The following is a 10,000-nucleotide window of genomic DNA, read 5'->3' on the forward strand; positions in this document are numbered from 1 at the left end:
AATAATAATAATAATAATAATAATAATAATAATAATGATAATAATAATAAGAAGAATAATGGCAAAAGCTAGGATAACAAAACAACAAGATGAATAAATGGCAGGAAAATAATTAAGATCAAATCCGAAATGTTAGAAACGAGCATAAAACAAAAAGCAAGAAGGAATACCAAAATATCAAAATATGAAAGAAAAGAAAACAAAAATAAATAAAACAAAAAACAATGTCAGTAGAACCAAATAATAGCTACAATTAAAACATCAAAAACGAAAAGGAAGAGGAGGAAGGGGAAGAGGCGGGATGATGACGACGACGACGAGGTCGTAGAGGAAGAAGATGAGGAAAGGGAAGACGACGACGACGAGGAAGAAGAAGAAGAAGAAGAAGAAGAAGAGAGAGGAGATGAAGGAGAAAAATAATAATAATAATAATAATAATAATAATAATAATAATAATAATAATAATAATATAATAATAATAAGAGGAAGAAGAAGAAGAAGAAGAAGAAGAAGAAGAAGAAGAAGAAGAAGAAGAAACAGAAGAAGAAAGAAGGAGGAAGCGAAAGAGAGGGGGAGAGAAGAAGAAACAGAAGTAGAAGGAGGGGAGAGGAAGAAGAAGAAGAAAAAGGGGAAGAATGAGGAGCAGGAGGAAAAGAAGAAGACGGTGATAACGAAAAGCTGTCGCAACAGTAACAACATTAGTAGCGAAAATAAGGAAAAGAAGAACAAGAACATCAACAACTACAAAAACAATAACAACAAAAACAACAACAACAATAACAACAACAACAATAACAACAACAACAACAATAATAATACTAATAATAATAATAACAGTAATAGATAATACGAAGAAGGATGATGAGGAGGAGGAAGAAGAAGAGAAGAAGATGGATAAGAAGTGTAACCTTAGCAATGACAGTGAAGGTAGCGTCATTTGCAGTATTAGCTTCAACAACGACAAGCACAACAGCAATAGCAAAAAGAACATGTAAAATTAGAAATAAATATAAGAACGACAAAAAAAAAGCGAAAATGTAACGTTACAAGGTTAAGAATGTTTTAAAACCGAAAGTGAAAGTAAAAATTGATTGTACGAACGCTAAAGTTATGTTGTGGGAGTGAATGAGTTGAAATTCATAATTAACTGAACTGCTTCATGTTCAACCGGAAGTCAGTGAAAGGTATTTTAAAGGGTGACCTTTTTTTTTTTTGACATAGTAAAACATAAAGGGAAAGTTGTAATGATTAACCAGAATCAAGCTTGATGCACACACGCACACGTTTGATTGTTGTAGTTTGCGACTGTGACTATTGTGATTGATAATGGCGGTGGCTAATCCACGCTGGTGGTGGTTGTGTGGGGGGAAAGATATTAACGGTGTAGTGATGGTAGGATTGTTGCGATGATGACTGTGTGGGAGTAATGGCGGCGATAGGGAATTCAGTGTTGCTGTAACATGTTAGAGTGCATGGACACTGAGAAGGACCACATTAAATAACTGAATTTCATATTCAAATTAATTGATTTGTGAGGGCGAAAAAGAGGGAGGTATGTGTGTGAGAGAGAGATAGGAAGACAGAGAGAGAGAGAGAGAGAGAGAGAGAGAGAAGAGAGAGAGCAGAGTTGGGAGACCGAGATATATACATATATATATATATAGAGAGAGAGCAGAGTTGGGAGACCGATATATATATATATATATATATATATATATATAAAGAGAGAGAGCAGAGTTGGGAGACCGAGTATATATATATATATATATATAGAGAGAGAGAGAGCAGAGTTGGGAGACCGAGATATATATATATATATATATATAGAGAGAGAGAGAGCAGAGTTGGGAGACTGATATATATATTATATATATATATATAGAGAGAGAGAGAGAGAGAGAGCAGAGTTGGGAGACTGAGATATATATATATATATATAGAGAGAGAGAGAGAGCAGAGTTGGGAGACCGAGAGATATAGAGAAAGGGATGTAAAGGAAAATACGAAAGAATTGTTGCAGTTTAGCTTCATTTAGCCTTGGTCGAACAGGTTCATAGCAGGAGACAATTATGTACGATGGACATATCTAGTATTTTAGTTCCAATTTTATCATGGTACTACTTACCGGAGAACAACTCTATACTTTATCACATATGTTAGTTTAAGGAATGGATGGAAGTGTGCTAGTGTGGGCACAATACAATTCATTCGTTGTTTGGTCATTTTATGAAGACTGGAAAGATGTTACAGTGGTCAATGAAGAGATGGACAAGATAGAATCAGTTGGAGTGAGACTATGGAGATAATGTGCATTTCAACTAATTATGAATTTTAACTCATTCACTACCACTAACAGTTCCACAACATAACTTTAGCTTTCATACAATCAATTTTTACTTTCACTTTCGGTTTTAAAATATTTTTAACCTCGTAACATTATCAGTAGAAAAATGTCGAATCTAACTGTATCCCTCCACTTCACACACAGGACCGATCCATCCACGCTATACTGCATTATTATAACGCACTGTAAAGAAGCATTTTCAAACTAAATGGAAAGCGTGCACAAAATACGAAACACAGCAAATGACAGATGACCTGGTTTTAGTAAGACTATCTCATCCAATATACTTTCTGTCAAAGATAGACAACAAAGCAATATTCTATGAGCCGTATATATCTTTGTACGCTAATTAAAAATTATGTAAAAATTATTTACAACTTGAAATCTCAAACACTCAATTATCACCGAAATATTAGAACTAGGCATACGTCAAAGCAATTATAAGGATGCAATTTCGGCAATATTATGTATCTCTCACTTAATAGCAAATATCTAAGGACAATATTTATGTATAGCGGGGCTAAGATCACACGCGAAAACAGTATTGTAAAGAACTATCTAGAGCCATCGAAAAACAAATCAAAAGTGGACATACATTAACATACTCACATGTTCCATTTAAAAGATAATATAGATGCCACCGCTTTATCAGAACTCATGTGGGAACTGCAGGGAACTAGCAGAAACAAATCTAGTAATGTATTTCCTGGTTTAATTCATAATCGGTTTGTGTGTGCATGCGCGCTTGTGTGCGTGTATGTACATGTCTGTGTGCATATGCGTATATGTGTGTATGTGCGTGTGTGCCTTTATAGAAATACGTCGACGCTTTAATGTAGGATACAATGTATACGTTGTGTACGATTATTTGTGATCTAGGCACATGGTAAACGCCAACAATTCCGATGGAAGAGGATTATTCCGTACAATCCACCCTGGTTTTTGAATGCTACTTTATTTTATAGAACAGAAAAGGATACAAGATAAAGTAAATTACGGGGGAATTTGAATTTGGATTATACCGTAAAGATACGGAGCAAACATCGCTAAGCAGTTTATAACACTTCTGTAAATCCACACAAATATACAGAAAAATGAGTGATACGAAAATTGGAATTCATAGTAAGGATGTAAGAAGCAACATGATACACACATACATACAGACACATAGATATAAGCACACACATATACATGCATAAAGTTATACATACATACATATATATACAGGGTGATTGAAAAGTAACTACCTATTTTAAAATACTTATAATTTATGTATTAACTATGATTTTAAAAAAAAACGAATATGTAAAGAGAGTGTATAGCATGGAATTTTATTTAAAATTTGATATAGGCATCAGCATTCACCACCAGCTTCTGAAACCGCCTGGGAACCACATCAACTGATTTCATCAGGAACTCTTCTGGAATGAAAGACATAACGTTTCGTATTCACCCTTCAAGTTCTTCCAAAGCCATTGGTTTGGTTGAGAAGACTTCCTCCTTCAACCAACCCCAACGAAAACAGTCACAGGGTGTTAAATCAGGGCTTCTGGCCTGCCAGTCATGCGGACCTGATGAATTGGAAGGACGACCACTTCAAGTATCGGCCACAAATCCTGTAGTCATGAATTTTGCATGACAATTCTTGATTATCTTTTTGCATCAACTTGAGCATGTCTTCTTCTAATAGTCCTCCACCATCTTTGCACTTGAACAACTGATCTCCAAACTTCGTAATGTGCAGCTAGCTGGGCACGCTACTGCACAGTAAAACATCCAGCCATGTTTGTAGGGCTTAAAATTCAAAGAAAATAATCAATCTGAAAAAAAAAAAAGATGGAATCAACAAATTTGAGAAAAAAATTATAGTTAATAAATAAATTATAAGCATTTTAAAATAGGGAGTTACTTTCCAATCACCCTGTGTATATATGATATATATATATATGTATGTATGTATATATGTATCTATGTATAACCGTTGCTGTGTGGTAAGAAGGTTGCTTCCGGTTGCCCAGGATTAATTTTGTTTGTTGTTTTTGAGCGAGACGGACGTGTCTTTTGGCTGTGCTTGTTCCTTTATTATTTTTTTTGCGGTGCGACGTTTTCCCTTTGGTTTGATGGAGAGGCGTCGTCTGATGTGTTGTGAGGATTTGAATTGTCCTTCTTCAGAATTTGTGTCGTCTGCGAAAGAAATGGCGAAATGTTTGAATAAGATTGATTCAACAATAGAAATAAGGAATTATGTTGTAGTGGCAAATGGAAAAATTGAAGACATAAGTCTGGAAGTGCTGAGCAAGTTCAATGAAATACTTAAAATGAAGGGGACCGACGTGAAAATGTTCTCCTCAAAGAAGGGAGGATTCCGCGGTCTTATAATGTGGCCTGAAAGGCCACATTAGAGCGGATTGTACTCCACCAAGAGAGTGAGAAAGTGGTTGCCGTTGTAGGCTCTTTTGTGGCACCCGATCCTAGCGGGGGTGAGATTTGGACTGTTATCCTCGTTGTGAGGGGAAAAAAATATTATAGGTCTTTCCGTTTTGGGGGATACCGTATTTTTATTATTGTGTGAAAAAATTTAATTTTGAGTTAAAGAGCAGACATTTTCTGAAAAAAAGTGGAAATTAACTGTCACAAAGGCGTTATCAATGGTAATTTAAATTAATGTTTTAAAAAGACGAGTTGTATTAACAGGTTCAATGATGTCGCTCGAAGGTGGGCGCCGAACGGCTTCATTCCATTTTCTCATTATATTCAATTCATCTTTTCCATTCGTTTTTTTTTGTCCCCACCTTGTGCTGTCCCCTCTATGTATGGCCTTCATGGCCAATTTTATGAGATAAATAAGCTTGCGTCCTGACCACGTGGTTCAGGGTCCCGTTCCACTGAGTAGCAACACTTTTTATGGAAACAAAAGTGGTCAAATGTAATTGAGACAGAGATAAAGAAACATTGATCATAGAACAAACATCAAATTCGAGTCAACGACTTTATATATAACACCATACCTTTTGATCATATATAAATATTACTATAAATAATACTATAGGCGCAGGAGTAGCTGTGTGGTAAGTAGCTTGCTTACCAACCACATGGCTCCGGGTTCAGTCCCACTGCGTGGCACCTTGGGCAAATGTCCTCTACTATAGCCTCGGGCCGACCAAAGCCTTGTGAGTGGATTTGGTAGACGGAAACTGAAAGAAGCCCGTTGTATGTATGTATATATATATGTGTGTGTGTGTGTCTGTGTTTTGTCCCCCCAACATTGCTTGGCAACCGATGTTGGTGTGTTTATGTCCCCGTAACTTAGCGGTTCGGCAAAAGAGACCGATAGAATAAGTACTGGGCTTACAAAGAATAAGTCCTGGGGTCGAATTGTTCGACTAAAGGCGGTGCTCCAGCATGGCCACAGTCAAATGACTGAAACCAGTAAAAGAGTAAATAGTTCTTTAACATATAGAAAGATACATATACAAAGAACACAGAAGGTAAAAATATATACGCGAATAAAATTACAAATATATAGAACGACCTATCAAAAAGGTAAATACAATCGACAAAAAATTCTAAAGTGTGTTCTGGTACAAAAAAAAAACAAAATAAACTAAAATGAAATAAATTATCAATCGACTTACATTTTTTTTTTACTCCCCTCACAAAAAAATGAGTAGGTCCCAAAAGTTCAATTCCTAAAACCGTGATAGGAGCAAAAAGTGTTTCACAAAATCAAGTCAAACACACACAAACATGTGTGGGGGGGGGGTGTATGTGTGTGTGTGTGTCATTGTGTCTTTGTGTTTGTTCCCTCACTATCGCTTGACAAGCGATGTTGGTGTGTTTATGTCCCCGAAACTTAGCGGTTCGGCAAAAAGGCCCATTGAATAAGTTCTAGGCTTACAAGGAATGTTCTGGGGGTTGATTTGTTCGACTAAAGGTGGTGCTCCAGCATGGCTGCACTCAGATGTCTGAAACGTGTAAAAAAATAAAAGAATTATCCACTATACATACATACACACACACATACGTGTGGTCGTGTGTGTATATAATCGCGCATCTGTGTCAATATACACACACTCTCATAAGCACTCACATTTACCCTTATATAATCTTATAGCGTCGATTTCGCACTCTAAGTTTGATAAAAGTGTTGAAAACTAGTAAGGAGCGAACCAAATGACTAAATCTAACGAAGTACCATGCTGGTTATGGTCTCCAGCCAAACTAGTAATGTATTGTCTTCTTGTCTTCAGGTAATTAATTCATATACTTTAAAACACACTGGTTATTTCATGTATATATATATATATAAATATAGAAACACACACACACGCACGCACACACACTCATACTCACACATACCTATATATATGTGTGTGTGTGTGTGCGTGTATGTAGGTATGTATATATATATATATATATATATATATATATATATGCATTTATGTATGTATGTATGGTGTCTGTGTGTATGAAGTGACGTATTAATACACAGACACACATACCTATATATATATATCTATATATATGTGTGTGTATGATATATATATATATAGTATATATATATATATATATATATATATATATATCTATATATATATATATATATATATATATATATATATATATATATATATGGTGTTTGTGTGTAAGTAATGACGTATAAATACAAACACACAAAACCCACACAGAGACAAACACACACCACCTACATAGAAATGTTATTTAATAGTCTTTAAAGATTATGAGTTCATTTTTTATAAGTTATTTCGGTCTTACATTTACATCAAATACCCTCTTAGCTACAAATAAACATATTCATACACACGCAGAAACGGAAACACCAACCCCCGCACACCTACACCCACTGAAATATATGGATGTATATAAACGCATATATATGTTTGTATATGTACATGCGGACACATATGTATATGAATATCTATAACTAAATATACTTACACGTACATTCTTATACTCATACATTGAGTTCTATTTTTCTTGTTTGCAACAAGATAGCAGTATGTTTGTGTATATTCTTTTCTTTTTTTCTTATTCTTTTACTTGTTTCAGTCATTTGACTGCGGCCATGCTGGAGCACAGCCTTTAATCGAGCAACTCGACCCTGGGACTTATTCTTTGTAAGCCCAGTACGTATTCTATCGGTCTCTTTTGCCGAACCGCTATGTCACGGGGACATAAACACACGGGGACATATATATATATATACAGACACATATATATGTTCTAGAACAGAAAAAATGAAATGTCCCATCAAAAGAATTCATCTCACGCTGCTCTGCGATGACTTTGACACCTGGCGTGTGGTGCAATGTGCACCTGCACAAAGAAAGTCAAATTGTTGGAAGAAGTGAGCTATATATATATCTATATATATATATATATATATATATATTCATGTTTGTGTGTGCTGTGCTTGTGTGTATAAGACATATTACTGAAAGAATATCCGTCTTAAATGAACTAGAAAGTAAGATTATTGATATGAAAATATATACCATTTCATAACGTAGACAGGGAACCGTGTTTCGATTAATGATACAAATTCATCAGCGAAACAAAGAAAGAAAAGCTGAGATAACTATCAAAATATGTATCTTGTTTATACTAATCTGACATCTATTTAAATATTCTTTCCTTTTCTTCTCTAGGCACATTTTATTTTCTTGGTTGGAGGACAGTCGATTAGATCGACCCCAGTACGCAACTGGTACTTAATTTATCGACCTCGAAAGGATGTGCAGCAAAGTCGACCTCGGCGGAATTTGAACTCAGAAGGTAAAGGCAGACAAAATACCTATTTCTTTACTACCCGTATGGGGCTAAACACAGAGAGGACAAACAAGGACAGACAAACGGATTAAGTCGATTACATCGACTCCAGTGCGTAACTGGTACTTAATTTATCGACCCCGAAAGGATGAAAGGCAAAGTCGACCTCGGTGGAATTTGAACTCAGAACGCAGCGGCGGACGAAATACCTATTTCTTTATTACGCACAAGGGGCTAAACATAGAGGAGACAAACAAGGACATACATAGGTATTAAGTCGATTACATCGACCCCAGTGCGTAACTGGTACTTAATTTATCGACCCCGAAAGGATGAAAGGGAAAGTCGACCTTGGTGGAATTTGAACTCAGAACATAACGGCAGACGAAATACCGCCAAGCATTTCGCCCGGCGTGCTAACGATTCTGCCAGTTCGCCGCCTTCATATATTTAAATATTAACATATTAATATTCATAGAGTCTACAATATTTAGCGCTTATATTTTTGCATACTGCACCCTTTTTAAATTACAACCAAGATTAGGTGCTTAGGTTATACAGATAGATTGAAAAGTAACTCCCTATTTTGTCGATTACTTATCAATTACTTTCAAAAAATTTTTGTGTTTATTTTTCGAAGTACGAGAATTTAATCTGTAATCGTATTACTCCTGTCGTTCTTGAATGGCTAACTCACCATTTTTCTGGGAGATGGGTCAGTCGTCGTGGCCAGCCAGGAATCCTGGCTTAACACCTTTTCATTGGGATTGGTTAAAGGAGCATGTCTTACTGTACCAAACCAAAGACTTTCGGAAAACTTGAAAGGCGAATACGAAAAGTTGTCTTCTTCCATCTCAAAAGAGTTTCTGGTGAAATCAGTTGATACAATTCCAGTGTGGAGGCGCAATGGCCCAGTGGTTAGGGCAGCGGACTCGCGGTCGTAGGATCGCGGTTTCGATTCCCAGACCGGGCGTTGTGAGTGTTTATTGAGCGAAAAACACCCTAAAGCTCCACGACGCTCCGGCAGGGATGGTGGTGATCCTATGTGTACTCTTTCACCACAACTTTCTCTCACTCTTACTTCCTGTTTCTGTTGTACCTGTATTTCAAAGGGCCGGGCTTGTCACTCTCTGTGTCACGCTGAATATCCCCGAGAACTGCGTTAAGGGTACACGTGTCTGTGGAGTGCTCAGCCACTTACACGTTAATTTCACGAGCAGGCTGTTCCGTTGATTCGGATCAACCGGAACCCTCGTCGTCGTAACCGACGGAGTGCTTCCATCCGCAATTCCAGAGTGACTCAAGAAGCTGGTGGCGACATCTGGAGCCCATGTCGAATTTTAAATAAGACCTCATACTAAAAGCATTACCCTATATCCATTTTTTGGTAAAAATTACAATTTATATATAACTTATAAGTATTTTCATATATGGAGTTAATTTTGAATCACTCAGTATATTAGCAGGTTTTGTTTCTTTAGGTTTAGAAAGATAGTGTGAGTGTAGAAACTCTAATGCTTCTTGCCCGGAAGATTCACCAGCTGTGCAGTAACAATATTTACAGCGGTCGGTCTAATAACAACCTGAAAGCAACATTGCTAATTAAGTGACTGCACCCAATGTTGCATTTGATATGTTGTGTGTGTACAAATTATTTTTACGTTAATGAAGCCGTACTAGGAAATGAATAAAAGTGAAAAATAGCACCTTGATTGGGGCAAATTTATATTAATTTTATTAGAAATATTCGTATTACTTACAGCGTGTTTAGTGCAAATCCATTCGGTATGTCGGAAGACATATGTATGTATGTAAGTATGTATGTATGTATGTATGTATGTATGTATGTATGTATGTATGTATGTA

The sequence above is a fragment of the Octopus sinensis genome, linkage group LG14 (assembly GCF_006345805.1).
Source record: "Octopus sinensis linkage group LG14, ASM634580v1, whole genome shotgun sequence".
Lineage (NCBI taxonomy): Eukaryota > Metazoa > Mollusca > Cephalopoda > Octopoda > Octopodidae > Octopus > Octopus sinensis.